The following is a 15,712-nucleotide window of genomic DNA, read 5'->3' as shown; positions in this document are numbered from 1 at the left end:
CCTCGGTGAAATTCCCTATCCCACACTCGTACTAATGAAGGGTTCTATCAGTCTTGTTATTGTTTATATTCATGGAAGAATACATACTGAGCGACAGGTAACCTCGGAGACAGATTGTCCACCAGCAGAGATACATGTTCAATGGTTAAGTAAAAGGTGAAGATAACGAACACTGATCAATGTCATAACTTTTTAAGGAATGCAAATTACAGAGTTGGGCAAGCACGGATCCCTGCATATACAGAGTTGCGATCAGGTGCCTAGGAGGATAAAGCATCCCCTGCCCCTGGACCCGCCGTAGTCCTTTATCGTGATCAGGTAAACGGAGTAATCCGTGACAAAAATCAGTGTGACAAGAACGGATTAACATTTGGTATGAAACACATCAGAAAGCATTTAACCCAAAGAAAGCTTGTATTGGCAAATTAGATCATAATAATGGTCATAGATTTTGCGAACTGCTGAGTTTAATGGAGACTACTGAAACCCATGTAACATCAACTTTTTTGTCAGTAACCTGTCTCGATTTAAAAATTGATCCTACGCAGAAGAAGTTCTTATGCATCGAATCAATTGAGAAATAAACACCTTATGCAGGTGGTAATGGAATATTGCTACATAGATCTCGGAAGTTGACGATGAAGAAGCTGATATAATCCCATTTGTCATAAAGTTGAGCTTTTTTTTCTTCGTTTACCTGATCAGGATATAGGGCTCACGGCGAGTGTGACTGGTGGACAGGGGTTGTTTATTACTCCTAGGCAACTGGTCCCACCCCTGGCGGGCGTTTCACTAACCGATTGTAGATCGTAAACGTACGATTACGTTTTTAAGAGATCATTTGACGCGCACGTATATGAGCGTTTCACAAAACCTAACGTAGTCGTAACGCTTATGATTGCGATTTACATCTGACGTTTTAGAACTCTTTTCTCTATCGAGGTAGATTTAAAATTAATCCTACCATGGAAAGAAATATCCATTCATTATTTCCTCATGGTATTAAACATAATTATCCGTATCGTCTGCAGTAACTCATTCATGTTGTCAACAAAAATAATGAATATTTTAGCCCGATCTCTAGTGTAACGTAAGGAAAATTCTTAGAATGTTATAATTTTTATTGACTTTCATGTAACTAAGTTAAAATTGGGGGGAAAATGATATCAAAAATAACAAAAGATCTACATTTTATAGAATTTTAAATGCCATGTATAGATCTGCTCTATTGAGTCAAGTTTCCATCAAAAGACCCCTAAGTAAATTATATTCAAAGGATTAAAAAGAAATAAGAAAATCAAAAGGTATTGATCAATCAATATGATAATAAAATGAAAATAGAATTGCACACAAATATAGGAAATTTTATCCTGCATCAAACATTGCAAACCATGGATATATACATGCATTCGTTTAATCATTGTTGTAAAATACGCTATAACGCTATTGACATATCTATTCACTTATTTGTATGAATTTCATACAAATCATGGACTCAATTTGGCCCTTAAATGACTTGAAATTTATTTTTCCTATGCTTTTATATTTTTTCCGTTTAGGCATGTAGGCATATACTTCCGGCTTTACGTGATGATGCATAATTAAGACCATTTATTAAAAATCATAATTGATATTGCACCTTATAACAAGGGGTCGCGGGAGCCCCAAGGGTCCGATAATGACCCATTCCTTTTCTGTGTAAACATGTTGGCCTAGTTTGTATGTTTAATTTCTAACGATCTTCATAAAACTACAGATACCTTCCAATTGCAAAATTAGGCTTTTAACTTCTCTCCCATTACCAAATCATGTTATCATATTTTCCTAAACATTTGTAATGTTTATCATTCGAATGTGCATGTATTATGCAGTCATTCAGTTGCATCAAAGGCATTGATCCGACGGGGGGGGGGGGGGGGGGGGGGGGTTAAGCCGAGTACGTCGAATCCCAACGTTACTAAAGAAACTTAATTTCTGAACATGTCTATGAGAATTACTTGAATTCTGCCTAATGTTAAATATACATGTAAACTAACGGTGATGCATGCACATGTAGCAATACCCCCCCCCCCCCATTTTTCTTTCTTATAACTGTTTTCGTTATTATTACATGCAAAGTTCGATATATTGACTACCCCCTCCTCACTTTTTAAAAAATGATAGTGGAAAGACTGTTCACAGGGGCTAAGCCTGTTTTGGGACCGAACTCTGTGATACCATAAACCTATATTTACTATACTCATGGTATGATAGAGATCGGCCCCAAAACAGGCTTAGCCCCTGTGAGGCTGGCATTTCTGTAGTTCTGCGTAAGAAAGAAGGATAACTTTACTTGATTTAAGATTCGGACTCGGACTGTTCAATATTCTTGTGCAAAAGCAGACTGCAAGTCATTGTGATTGTTTTCTTCATACAAAGTATAAACAAACTCGGTCAGGTTAATACTACCACAAAATTATCTCAAGCACGGCCAGCATGGCTGTCATTTTGCTCATTTACGTGCATGTAGGAGCACTTACGATAGCCCTAGACCACTCGTGGAGTTAAGATCAATATTGATCGTAAATCGCAAGTCGTAACTTTTAGTGAAACGGTCGTACGTGCTACGTTCACATTTATGTCTACGTTTACGATCTACGATCGTTTAGTGAAACGGCCATCTGGTGTCCAGGGGTCCGTGTTTGGCCAGATATCTATTTTGTATTGCTTATAGGAGTTGTAAGATTGATCACTGTTCGTTATCTTCACCTCTAATCGAAACAAATCAAGACTACACAAATGCAATCGTAATTGCGGGAAAAACCAATTCAAAAATACAAATAATCGACAATGATAAACTTATATCATGTTTCTTTTCTTCCACAATACCGATTACTTACAGGGATGAACCGTAGAAGTAATTCGTGTATTTAAAAAAAGACTGCACCATACAGAGCGTGAAAATCCACTTACTGGAAATCACTCGGATGTATTGTGACGTCATAATAATCACGGTTTATGTTCATGTAGAATTAATGGAAAATAGACGAGGTCCCCCGAGAGATGCGGAACACGGTGATCCAAAACACTATGAAGGAAAGAGTCAAACTCCCCGTCGAGGTCTCATTACGTCACCTACGAATAGACCTCTCCTATGTGACGCACCACAATATACAGATTTGTATATTGTGAGTCCGCGATTATCACGCAGGCAAATAACACTAAAGAAGTAGTTCGCAGTTAAAAGTTTGAAAATATTGATATTGAGAGCATTAATATAAAAGTATGGATTTTATTTTAAACATAAAATGATCAAAAGATCATTAAAAAGTAGGGAGACTCTGTTCAAATTATTGTGTAAAGTAATGAACTTGATGTTTACGTTCTTGTTTTGAAAGTTGTTTACGTTTGACGTTATGTTTTTTCGTCTTTCTACAGTGACGTCACAGTATACGCGGCCTAAGAAATCGCTATCCCATAATGCCTAAGTGGAAGAGTTTGGTTTGTGAGCAAACGAACTCTGGTGGAAGTTTGGGAAAAAGTATATGATATTTATATGCTAAATCACGTGATTTCTCCCACCAATAGTATTTCAATAATCGTACTGTCATTCCCTTGACGTATAATAAAGATATTTATTTTCACCCTTTGTCCACAATCAAATGTGTACCGTCTAGAAAGGCGATTTGACCTATCCTCTTAATAAAAACACACATGATGTTGCTCGGCACACCATCCGACATTTTCCCACCGATTTTTCTTTTGAAAATCAGGCGTTTTCTATTGGTCTGTCGTAATCTCCCCTTCGTGTCAATGGCTTCCCTGTTGATCAAAGTGACAAATGGAGTTGTTTATAGCAAGTACACATATATCCGACGGCCCACATGTCTCATTAGAGTGCCAAAACAGGATGTTTCTAAAATTTGAAGCTGAAGCGAAAACACTGACTCGTAAAATGGCGACTTGTATTTCTTACCCCACCTTACTTTCAGTGTAGGTTTCTGATCTTCAATGTATAGATATACAATTAAACGGAATATTGTTTCGATGGTATACATCTTGGAAAATAAATATCTTTGTGAAAACTAAAGGTCCAGTGGTAAAGTGGCTGTTGTAATTTATACAGTTTATACATTAATTTACAGTGAAAGTTTTTATATTTAATTCGCATATTCAAATATTTCCTAAAGACCCATATTTGCCATAAACGTTTTCAAGAAACAACCTTTATTTTGGCATTATTCACAAATCTTTACTTTATATTCAATGAACAACCATTCTACAGGATAATTAAGTCGTTCAAAAATACCTCTTTGAATTGGTATATGTATCTAACTGCGCTCGTCAGACCGTAGCACTGTCATCATGCTATACATACAAGTCCAATGAGGTTTAGCCTCGCCTTCAATGAACTTTAAAACCCCGATATATTTCCACCTCGCCACGCCTTCCTTAGCGTTTAAAAACCTCGCAAATTTCTGTAGACATTTAGTGACAAACATAATAAGTAGTGATAGAGATACATATGTAGACATAGGGTCTAACTTCTGAAGGAAATTTATTATATGTATCACCGCCACCATATATGAAATACATCTATCAGGTACAATAACAAAAGATGAAGAAAATATTATTTGCCATCACAATTATCCTTTCGGTACAGGCGTATTTTTCTCAAACATTGTTTTTCAAGAAGACGTCATTATCTGACCATAAGCACTTTAGCGGTCGCACAAGCAACATGATGCCGATGTCCAAAAGAAGTGGAATACATTGTAAGTTCGTGTGTGGAAAATGTGAACATATTCTGGGCCAGTCTTGGTCATTACGATGTCATCACGACTGTTTGAGCTGGGGTGTTCCCTTTCGAGTCTGTTTGAAGCTAACATCATATCGAGGTTTGAATTAATAAGACTTTATTCTTCTTCACGGTAAAACTAAGAAGTCTCTTCGAACACTTGTCGCAGCAACTCTTATGGAATGAACATTTCATGCTCGATTGAAAAGATTGGTCTGGTGGAGGTTTTTAAAAATTATTGCATGTATGTTCATGCATCATTTTTTAATACAGAATATTTGATCTCCACGCAGACTTCAATGGTGTTTCTGAATCTGATTCAATGTTTACTTTCCGCAATTAAATTTTGATATGCATTTTTTCAACTAATAAATGGTTGTATTGGCCCCATCGTTTTTTGCAATTTGTACTCCGTTATGATATATTGTTTATGTTTACATATCCATAAGTGTGATTTGCTAGTCTAGATAAGATACATGTTCCTTGAATTCCAACATGTTTGACATTTACTTTTTGCATATTGTTATTTTGTTTGTCATTTGTAATAAATGTCAATTTTAAGACAATCAGACTTAGTGTTTATTTAGTAAAACTTAGCAAAGAACATAGCAGAGTATAGACTCATGGAGAAAAACATCAGGTGGATATAAAGAGAGTGATATAAAAAAGAATTCAAAATCTAAATCTGCATCTCTTTACAATCTACTTACATTTCCAATGCTTTTGTCTTTGATATCTTTATGAAATAAATGATAATGATTTTCACGAACGCGCTGCAGTTGTACACCATTTGCATGTGAATACAGAACTACAAATGTACTTGATAAATGAAGTACGTGTGTTTTGATGACTGGGAATACCGGCCGAAATAAGAAAAAAGAATACAAAATTAGCTCTATAGTTCAATGTGGTAAACGGAGGATGTAACCGTTCGACAGATGATGCTCACTCCTCTTAGGCACCTGATCCCACCTCTGGTGTGTCCATGGGTCCATGTTTATTCATTTTAGGAATTTTGAAATTGATAACTGTTCGTTATTTTCACCTTTTCTTACAATATTTGAAAAGAATTGCAAAGATAAAAGGAAGTTAAACAATCCTCAGTTGGTAAGAAACGGCGCATGACAGACGACGATCGACGATGGAAACACCAATAGGTCACCTGAGTAACTCATAATTCCTCAAAGGAGAGGGGATATTTATGCCTAATATTGAATTATACTTTTACACCAGTAGTTTCGTGTGAAAATATATCAACAATATGTGTATAGAATATTTGTAATGTCATGACACAAATACAAATGTTTTATGAATGCATGATTTTTCAAATCACATTGATCACTGTTCGTTATATTCACTATTTCATATTGTATTTGCATAACATTGTCTTTTATAGTTTATTTTTTGATATGAATTCGATCATTTACCCAAACATTCTCTTTAGGTTAAAGAGATATTGCTTTGCAAAAAATAAAAAAAATTCTGAATGATAATTTTGGACAAATATATTCCCATTGTTAATTTGAAAATAAAGTCAACTGAATATATGAATATATTTGATAATTAATAATACCACGGAGTATCTTGTGAATAGACTCAATTTGTAACAGTTTGTTGACAAGATCACGCATTTTAGATACCACCTCAGCGGTTTTCCTGCTAGAATGAACGCTTCCTTCGTTTTCAGAGTTGATGATGGAAAAGTTAAGATAAAGAACAGTCAATGACCTCACAAATCCTATAAAGAATTAATAGAAACTGTGAAAAGGGCAATCATGGGTCCCAGGAAATAACAAATGCGTGGTCAGGTACCTGGGAGGAGTAAGCACCCCTGCTTGCTTTAGTCATCACATTCTTCTTGGACCCTACATCTTGATTAGGTAAACAGAGTAATGAAAGGTGAAGATAACGAACAGTGGTCAATCTCATAACTCCTATAATCTGTTGTCAAAATTTATATGGAAGGATCGGTCAAGCAATCACACGAAACAGCATTCGACTTAATGATAGGTGAGTAATTAGTAATGTTTGGACGACTGCTATTAGTAGTCAAACAAGGAGCTAAATTTATTATGATCTTCAAGAAATACTGTGTAGTGTGTTAGGTATGGGTGGTAATTAGGTATGTGAACTGATTATCTCCAAAGAAAAAGTAGTACTTTGCATAATGGCGAAGCCAACGTACATGACTTATCATTTTCCCAATGTACATGAAGTTAATCACCTCACATACCCCAAAACTAGCCAGTGATTCCTTATATACATTAAAATCTAAAATATTATTTATTGAAAGTAGACATTAATGGCAAACTGACAACTCAATTGTATGAAAAACGGGGTCTGATAACTCCTATAAGCAATACAAAATAGATAGTTGAGCAAACACGAATCCCTGGACACACCAGAGGTGGGATCAGGTGCCTAGGAACAATACTCATCCTTTGTTGACCGGTCACACCCGCCGTGAACCCTATATCCTGATCAGGTAAACGGAGTTATCTGTAGTCAAAATCAGTGTGCCAAGAACGGTCTAACAATCGGTATGAAACACGTCAGAGAGCATTTGACCCAATGCGAGATTGTATTGACGAACTAGATCGTTATACATGTAACAACCATGGAATTTGCGAAATACTGACTTCAATCGAAACTGTTGAAACCCTTGCACCATCAATTTATTTGTCAGTAGCTTGCCTCGATTTAGAAACTGATCATACGCAAAACAAGCTCTTGCGTATCGAATCAGTTGAGAAATATAGACACCATATTCAGGTGATAATGGAATATTGCTACATAAATATGGGAATTTGACGATGGAGAAAGTGAAATCATCCCGTTTATCATACAGTTGAGCTGTCAGTTTGCTGTTAATGTACGTCATATGAGGTTTCGCCTTGCCTTCAATGGACTATAACATCCCGATATATCTCCGCTTCGCCACGCCATCCTTAGGTCCTAAAACCTCTGCAAATGTGTGTGTGTGTGTGTGTGTGTGTGTGTGATATAAATTAAAATTTCAGCATCATGGTCATATTTAGTTTATTCGAAATGTAAATACTGCAAGGCACACATTGTTGCAATACCTTTCTTATAATGCATTATTTTCTTTAATGTGGGTAGCAATGACATTTCTGCGGTTTTCCATTGGTCACAAACGTGAAAATAATGACTCCTTATATTTCAGCAAATGATGTCAACTTTCTATCTTCATTAACACCTATTTCATAAACGCTGCTAACCTCGCCTTCTTTTAAACATAATATATCAGTATAAATTAGCATGCTTTCAGAAATTTGTTACATTAAAGACAAGAATTTGCAGAGGATATACATTGATCTCTTTAGTTGTAAGTTTACTGAATTTGTCATCAGCTCTTTCTTTCATTGAAACTTTTCCTTTCTTTTTCTGAAAGTTTGAAATGAGGCTAAATCAAGTGGATTGCTGTTTCAAAGTAACATTTTTAAGACAACACATTGGCTATATTTGCTAAAACTGCATAATAGTGTTTCAATTTTTTCTCTTCGCAGGAATTAACAGAAGATGAAGAAAATATTATTTGCCATCACGATTATCCTCTCGGTACAGGCGTATTTTTCTCAAACATTGTTTTTCAAGAAGACGTCATTACCTGACCATAAGCACTTTAACGGTCGCACAAGCAACATGATGCCGATGACCAAAAGAAGTGGAATACATTGTAAGTTCGTGTGTGGAAAATGTGAACATATTCTGGGTCAATCTTGGTCATTACGATGTCATCACGACTGTTTGAGCTGGGGTGTTCCCTTCCGAGTCTGTTTGAAGCTAACATCATATCGAGGTTTGAATTAATAAGACTTCATACTTCTTCACGGTAAAACTAAGAAGTCTCTACGAACACTCGTCACAGTGAATCCATGGAATGAACATTTCATGCACGATCGGAAAGATTCGTCTGGATGTCTTTTTGAACAACATTGTATGTATTCTCATGTATGTTTTCGTACACAAGATTTGACCTCCAAACAGACTTCAATGATGTTTCTGAATCTGATTTAATTGGCGTCTAGTTTTAAAGATTAAATTCTGATGTGCAATTTTTCAGCTAATGAAATAAAGTTTTTGAGAATTTCACTTGTCTCATTAATGTATTTACATATCCAATGTTTATGTCGTGGATATCTTTATAAATTGGAGATATTTCCTCAGGAACGCTTTGCAGTTGTGCAAACAATGCATGTATAAATACAGAACTGCAAATGTACCTGTATTCTAATGGCACCGTATTCCGACAAATATTGATTGTATATTTTTTAACGTCCGTCTCGAGAATTTTTCGCCCTTATGGAGATGTCGCAATTGCTGGTGCCACAAAAAAGAAATAAAACGTACAAAATGAACCTTATGTCTCGATCGGATAAATAGAAGCTGATCGGTCAACAGGGAATGCTTACTCCTCCTGGGCACCTGATCCCACCTCTGGTGTGTCCAGGGGTCCGTGTTTGCCCAACTATCTATTTTGTATTGCTTGTAGGAGTTATGAGATTGATCAATGTTCGTTATCTTCACCTTGCATATAGAAAAAAATACACTGAGGTATAATAAAGGCGTGTCGAAGACAAGATATATTGGGTTCTTAAAGTCTATAGAAGGCGAGGCGAAACCTCATATGACGTAAGTGTATGATATGTTGACAGTGCTACGGTCTGGCAAACGCAGTTAGATACCTATACCAATAAAAAGAGGTATTTTTGAACGAGTGATTTATTCGTATAATGCTTTTTCATGTAATATGAGGTATAGATTTGTGAGTAATGCCAAAATAAGGTTCTTTCATAAGAAACGTTTGGGGGTAAATATGGGTCTTTAGCAAAATGTTTTACTATGCGAATTCCATATAAAAAGTTACCTGTATAGTAATGTATATCTGTATATCATTTATAAATTACTACAGCCACTTTACCACTGGACCTTTAGTTTTCCTATTTATTTCACAAAGATTTTTATTTTCCAAGATGCGTACCATCGAAACAATATTCCGTTTGATTGTATATCTATACATTGAAGATCAGAAACCTACACTGAAAGTAAGGTGGGGCAAGAAATACAAGTCGCCATTTTACGAGTCAGTGTTTTCGCTTCAGCTTCAAATTTTAGATCATCGGGTAAGAATCAGAAGCTGCCATTTTACGGGTCAATGTTTTGGCTTTAACTTCAAATGTTAGAAACATCCGGTAGATACTCCAGTGACAGGCCTGTTTGGTCGGCTATATGCTATATATAACTCCAATTGTCACTTTGATCAACAGGGAAGCCATTGACACGAAAAGGAGATTACGACAGACCAAAAGAAAACGCCCGAGTTTTCAGCGAAAAAATCGGTGAGGAAACGTCTAATGGTCTGCCGAGTAACATCGGGAGTGTTTTATTAAGAGGACAGGTTAAATATTATTTTCAAACGTAGACATTTAATTGTGGGCAACGGGTGAAAATAATTATCTTTATGATAGCGAGCGCAGCGCTGGCTCGTACTGCGAGCTCTAATGACTAGAGCGCGGGAAATAATCCAAGCTAAATCTAAACCTCTAACAAGGAAAATTTTTTGACGCCAATGCCAGACGTCCCTTGTCAAAAATTGCTGAGATCTCGCAAAGTCACACCTTGGAATATGATTGTGAACTTACGTGGATTATCATCCTAATCTTGTGACCCCTAACTCCAATTTATGAAAGGCAGGCTAAGATGATGTGTGACGTCATGTCTACGTTTTGACGTACGTCATAATAAGACTGCGGTGGATCTAAATACGTACTTGTTAGATCCATTTGTAAAAGTCATACTACCGGGACAATATTGAATATACGTATATACATGCCCATTAGTTGAATTTATCGATTTATTTTTAAATTATGCGTTTTATGTTCAGAGACAGTGCTGTTTAAACACAATTTTACAAACTTGAAAGGTTTGGGCATTTTTATCATACAATTAGTAACTTGAAAAGATTGAGAGTAAAAAAAAAAAAGGAAAATAGAGGCAGTCGACTGCTGAGAGCATACAGTTCAGAACCGCCGCGGTGGTCGAGAGGTTAGAGCGTTCGCCCCGCATGCAGAAGGCCGGGGTTCGAATCCCGGCCGCGACAGACCTAAGTCGTTAAAACAGGTAGTGACAGTTCCATCGCCAAACGCTCGGCATCAGGTGTGAATGTCACGGGTCCTCGGAGATGACCTCAAAAACGAATGACCCTTGTCTCAGTAGATGCGGCACGCTAAAGAACCCTCACTGCTCAATGGCCGTAAGCGCCGAGCATAGGCCTAAAGCCCTTCACCAGTCTTGGTGACGTCTCCATATGAGTGAAAAATTCTCAAGCGAGAGGTTAAGCAAGATACAATTAATCAATCAGAACCGTTTACGGCATCTCTTGAGGGATCTCATCTATTTTCCATTAATTCTACATCAACGTAAACCGAGATTTTTATGACGCCACAATACATCCTCGTCATTTCCAGTAAGTGAATTCTCATGCTCTGTAAAGCGCAGTCTTTTCAAATCCACCAATTCATCCCCGTAAGTAATCAGTATTGAGGAAGAAAAGAAACATGATATATAGTTATCGTTCTCCTTTATTTTGTTGTTTGTATTTTCGAATAGATTTCCCCGGCAATTACGATTGTGTTTCTGTTGTCTTGATTTGTTTCGATGTAATGAACAATGTTAATATCTTCCTCACTATCATGGAATAAGTGTTTATTGTAAAACTTGAGATCAAGTAGTGGATTGCCTGTGTGGATTACACGGACGTTCCAGGGTAATGTGCATTGTGATGGGGTTACTACTAAACAGTACGCTACACTACGTTAGAGGACTTTAGAGTACGCTGGTAAATGTTCATAATTTAATGCAATTCATTTGTTTATTTGTATGTGTACCACTTGAATAAACATGATTATAAAATAATATTGCAAAATTTGTCAAAAGTATTTGTTTTTAGCGGTATTTTGACCAGAAAACAACATTCAATTTATTGAAGATTCATGGCATCACGATCCCGATTATTACTATTTTGTTTGAAGAAAGAATTGAGCGATGTGACTTATCAGTAATTAATTTTACGTATGATTGATAGTTACTCAGAATTCATGATTTTTTATTTTCTTGTCCCCTCATTTGGTTGTTTGGGGGGAGGGGGGGTTCTAAGCCTTTTTAATTGCTGGCCTTTAAAAAACCACATCCAGTGTTGATTTGAAACAACAGCGACAATCGTCAAAGAACTCACCTTCAAAGAAGTAATTATTTCATAGATGTAATCATTTCATTTTTATGTAAATCTAAATACCACTGTATGATTTATTTTCATGGAATCCACTGATCAGTTGACTATAAAAGACTTATTACTTAAAAAAATAAGATAAAGGCATAATCTATCTTGGAATATTACAGCGAATTACAAAAGACCGGTTGAGTTTTCAATTGCCTGCTGGATTGATCAATAGACTTTACAATTTGGTCAGCCAAGAATCACATTTGGTCTGAATTTAGGTCACAAAGTTACTCAAGCGTAGATTGCTTTTACAGGTAAATCTGAGTTGATTTCAGTATCTTTTGCAGCTAGTTATTTTTTAAAGTGAATATCAATAAAGTTGGATTTGATTATATTTCTCTCTCAAATATACATTTGATTACTTTAACAATTTTTTAAACTTTGATTACTTAAAAAAAAATTAAACTTTGTATTAACTTTACTTTAACAATTATAAGTAAAAAAAGGTGCACTCTCTTTATTTCTCTCTCTCTAATTTAAAACATTATTTCAAGTGTTTCTAAATCAATAAATCTGGAATAAAATCAAGTTTGATTATATTTCTCTTTCAAAAATACTTTTGATTACTTTTAGTAATGAAAGAGGTGCACACACACACACTCTCTCTCTCTCTCTCACATACAATTTTTTTTATTGTGATTAAAATGAACTTTACTAAACTCTCATCAATTTCACTATATAAATTTTCATTTGACATCTCACAAAGTGTCCACATGTACCATTCATCTGTTTGTCAATCTATATTTGAGATCAGTCAATTCATATCACACAAAGAAAACTTCCAGAATACTCTTCTATTGTTACTGTTTCTGACCAATATAATTCTTGTTATTCTAGCTAAACCATTCAGGTTCAGTCTTCTATTGTTAAGTTATTCTATTTATAGTTTTTAGGGTTGTTTAGTGTACATCTACCTAGCTGTGTATTTCTTTAGGAATTCCACAACACCTATTCAGCTTAGAACCATGAAAAAAATAAAATAGGGAGATATTTTAGAAATGGAAAAGAAATTTCCGAAGAAATAAATAAAGAAATTAAATTCTTTTCCTAAAATAATCAGTAAAACTGCAGTGTTAAATTATTTTATTTACGGGGTTGTCACTCACACTGAGAAAAAAAGTTGTCAATTCTTTGTCATACCTGAGTAACTTCGTGACCTAAATTCAGACCAAATGTAATACTTTGCTGACCAAATTGTAAAGTCTATTGATCAATCCAGCAGGCAATTGAAAACTCAACCGGTCTTTTGTAATTCGCTGTAAATGTAATGCGCTAGTATTTTATGTAAATATCGCGATCAAACGTTAAATTGTAATTCAAAATAATTCCTATTTAATGAAAACAAACACAATATATTCCCGATATTTACTAAACTAAAGTATGAACAACTACGAACACCAGTTAAATTGCATTAAATTATGATATTTTACCAGCGTACTCTAAAGTACTCTAGCGTACTATGTTTAGTAGGACCGTTGTGATTGCCTACGTTTTAGCAGTACCCCCCTAATACCAGATATGGAGGGCGTTTCTTGTCGTTGCGTCTTAACTTTCAACATCGTCGGTTACAATCGGATGCTTCAAATCGATTCTCTTCATGGAGCATGTGGACTCCAAATCGTGGTTTGCGGCAATAACACTTCACATAATTAGTATGAACGAACTCTGTGCTGACATGTTTACTTTATCAATTAAATTCTTTGTTATGCTGAGTTACAAAAGTTTTAACAGGATATATAAAACATGTATGATAAAGACAAAGTTTAACTTAGTTTCTTTAATTTCACTTTGTTTATCTGGAGAATGCTTTTTAGAAATGAATAACAAATCGTCATGATGGCTGACTTCCTTTGGAAACATGAAGGAAAATGTAAATGTCAAAAGTTCTTATATATTCTTATATATTCCTTATATATCCTCTGGTATACATGTCGACTGTTTATCTGTAGATCATTGGTCAGAGTCTACCAGAAGTTCTAATTTCCCGATTTGAATGTATTTAGTTGATAGTTTTATTTATTGTGTTTACTGATCCGTGACTGAGATTTTTGGTTGTACGAATTGTTCACTTTTTGTGTTGACTTTTATTGACATTTCATGCACGTGGCTTTTACTCGTACAAATTGTCTTTCGTTGTCTTGACTTTTATTGAGGAGTTGTTCTACGAATTTTTGTACACGAGATATTTAGTTTGTTGTACAATGTGTTTTGCAAAACTAATAGATATGCCTTTGGCAGGTCTTACTAAAAGTATCGTGTGAGAAGAGGTACAAAAGCACAAAAGTCAAATACATCAACACACAGTGTGTGTTGGGCGGTTGAGATGTGAACGAGAGGGTAAGCCAGATCGGACACGTAAGGCAGACTATAACAACCTGGTTCTCCTGGCTAGTATAAATTTTACATCACATGGGATTCTTCTCAGGCCTGCCAACACGGTGAACATAACGAACCATCTAGGGATTCCTCATGGCACACCTCCAAAGCCAAAGTGAGACATTTTAACATCTGTTTACTGAATCTCTGGTCAATGTGCAACAAGACCACTAGCCTAAATGACTTCATCAGTGAGCAGGACTTGCACATTATGGGTCTCATAGAGACTTGGCTCACAGGTTCAGACAGAGACAATCCTATCACCAGTGAACTTCAGGTTACAACATCAAACACAATCTTCGCATGTCCCTTGATGGAGGAACAGCTGTCATTCATAAGTCTAACCTCAATGTTAAACCTACATTAGACACTCATTCTATGGAGTCATTTGAGGTATTGGACTGTATTGTGACTGCTACTCAGATACTGCGTTTGTGTGTTGTATATCGTCCACCCCTTCTAGTTGCAACAATTACATAATGAAACAATTGTTCAGTGAGTTCTCTGATTACATTGAATAATTGGTTTCATATACTACCTCTCTACTTATCGTGGGTGATTTCAACTTCCACATTGAGAATTCCAGTGATGCTGCTGCTGCTGCATTTCTCTCTCTGGTGACATCATTTGACTTCCAGCAACATGTCACTTAGAGTACCCATCTCGGTGGCCACACACTGGACCTTGTTCTATCCAGGTCAGTAGATTCTTGTGATTACCACCCTTGCTGATGACCATGGCTTCTCGGATCATTTTCCTGTGTTTGTGAATCTCTTGATGTCCAAATCCTAGCTGCCTAAACAGTCAGTGACTTATCGCAATGTCAAGGCCATTTACCCTAGTGCTCTCAGTGAAGCTGTCACCAGCTCCACTCTGTGTTCATCGGCGGCAATCGAAATGTCACTCACTGACCTCACAGAACTCTACGTCAGTGAATTCTCTTCCATTATGGACTTGCTTGTACCACTCAGAACTCGCACAATCACCACCAGACCAGAATCTATCAGAGAGGCGAAGCAGAAATGCAGAAAAGCTGAGCAATTGTAGCACAAATCAGGACCCATGGTACACAGAGAGATTTACATTCAGCGCAGGGAAGAGGTGAACATACTCATTGATGCGGCTAAGCTCAAGCATTACAAGACTTTGGTGCACGATAAGAAAGGTGACAGTAAGCAGCTTTTCAGAGTGGTCAACAAACTGCTTGGTAGGAACTCCACCACTCCATTGCCTGCCAACAAATTACCATTAGATCTGAC

The sequence above is a fragment of the Ostrea edulis genome, chromosome 6 (genome assembly GCF_947568905.1).
Source record: "Ostrea edulis chromosome 6, xbOstEdul1.1, whole genome shotgun sequence".
In the NCBI taxonomy this organism is placed as follows: domain Eukaryota; kingdom Metazoa; phylum Mollusca; class Bivalvia; order Ostreida; family Ostreidae; genus Ostrea; species Ostrea edulis.
The sequence above is the reverse complement of the archived record's forward strand: the minus strand, read 5'-3'. Positions refer to the sequence as shown.